Source organism: Rhagoletis pomonella, unplaced genomic scaffold (genome assembly GCF_013731165.1).
Source record: "Rhagoletis pomonella isolate Grant_MI unplaced genomic scaffold, Rhpom_1.0 Rhpom_scaffold_00009, whole genome shotgun sequence".
NCBI classification, from domain to species: domain Eukaryota; kingdom Metazoa; phylum Arthropoda; class Insecta; order Diptera; family Tephritidae; genus Rhagoletis; species Rhagoletis pomonella.
In genome coordinates this window covers 15,277,812-15,279,557 of record NW_023458563.1, presented here as the reverse complement: position 1 = coordinate 15,279,557, position 1,746 = coordinate 15,277,812, and the positions used below count along the sequence as shown (strand labels likewise).

At 31.2% G+C, this 1,746-nt stretch overlaps 1 protein-coding gene across 1 annotated transcript in view; it reads left to right on the top strand.

The window, feature by feature from the left end:
- LOC118745421 overlaps window positions 1-1,746 on the top strand; it is a gene marked incomplete at its 5' end in the record, with an annotated part of 24,341 nt that overhangs the window by 21,838 nt on the left and 757 nt on the right.

The following is a 1,746-nucleotide window of genomic DNA, read 5'->3' as shown; positions in this document are numbered from 1 at the left end:
AAAAAAATACAGTTTACGTTTAGTATCAGCAAATTCAAAAGTATTTCACTTCTTATGAATAAATTATTATCTTCGTTTTAATTTTATTATAGGCGCGTTACGAGAAAACTACTGCTACTGCAATTATATAAGACTTTAATCCTCACGATCTCTTTGAGGCATTAAAAAGTTACACCAGGTAAAAAAATATAAGCCTGTTATTGAAATACTGATTTCTGAAAGCCATGAATATTTACAAATGGACAGAGGAATTGGCAAATATTCACTTTTTAAATAATGCATTCATAAGTCCACCAAGGTTTCGAATGCTATTTCATACTAGTTTTTAACACATGATACCAACAGATCTTTGGTCGAGAGGGGAGGGGGCATAGTAATAGCCAAAACTGTACCATATTTCGCAATATCGTAATTTTCGAGATTAGGTAAATGCATACACTAAATTCCATATTTCTCAATGAAAAAAAAGCGTGAGGCTAACTTCAGTTGGTGCTATTTTTTTACCGTAGGTGATATGTATGTTTGGTTTTCTTGTAAGCGTAAATTTGCATGAATTGCCAGTGCTGTTTAAAACCTTTTATTGTAATCTTTAAACATTCCTGAACAAACTAACGTATAAACAAATATAACAAATAACTGCTTATAACGTCAATGGTCCTAAATTGCTCTGTGTATATATCTGGTCCTTGCGTTAGCTTTGTACAGCGCCGCACAGTGTGGAAATTGAACTTTTTTCGTGACAAATTCTAATATTTTGAGAACGAGAACAGCTAGCGAAAAAAATTCAATTGCGTTTTAAGGCTTTTGAGATGAATAATTCAGGCATTATAGTTTCGATTAATAAAAAAATACCTTGACCTTTCAAATGAAGGGGTTTTATATTTGTTTCCTTTTTACAACGCTTTTTTAAACTAAAAATAGAATGCAGTGAACCTTTTAAAAAGTTTTAAGCACATATTTTTGCTATTCTTATGGGAAGGTATCCATTTCCACGGCCGCAAGAACCGAAAAACGCATTCAACAAAATTTTTGAAGAGTTCATTACATCCTTTTTTAGGCAAAAAAATATAAAATATATAAAATTTTACTTTTGAAAGTAATTTTAAAGGTCACATTGAATAAAAAACTACCTTGACCCTCAAAAGCGAAAATTTTGATTTCTGTATTTTTTACCTAAATTTTAATTTTAAATGCATTTTTCGGTTTTACGACCATTGAAATGGATTTTTTTACGCAAAAGCAGCAAAAATATGTAGTTAAAACATTTTTAAAATTTCACTGCATACTAATTTCAGGTCAAAAAAAGAAAAAAATCTTAAATCCTTCCCTTTGAAGGTCATTAGAAAGGTCAAGGAAATGGTTTTATCCAACGAAACTAAGGTGGTGACAAAATATAAGCGTTTAAACATTTTCTTGACTCATTCTCAATGCTTCTTTATATAATTGCTCAGTCATACGACTTAGTTACTGCGATCTGGAGTAGCTACAGAATTCAGTTATATATCAGACTAAGGTGCCAGCTCCATAGATTATCAAAAAACTGTCGGATTTTAAAGCGGTGAAGTAGGTGACAAAATATAAGCGCTTAAAAATTTTCTTGACTCATTCGCAATGCTTCTATATACAATTGCTCAGTCATAAGACTTAGTTAGGGCGATTTGGAGTAGCTACAGAATTGAGTTATATCTTATATATAAATAGGCAATCATGTTTTCTTTACACCCCTTTTACGGCTAAACTATACCT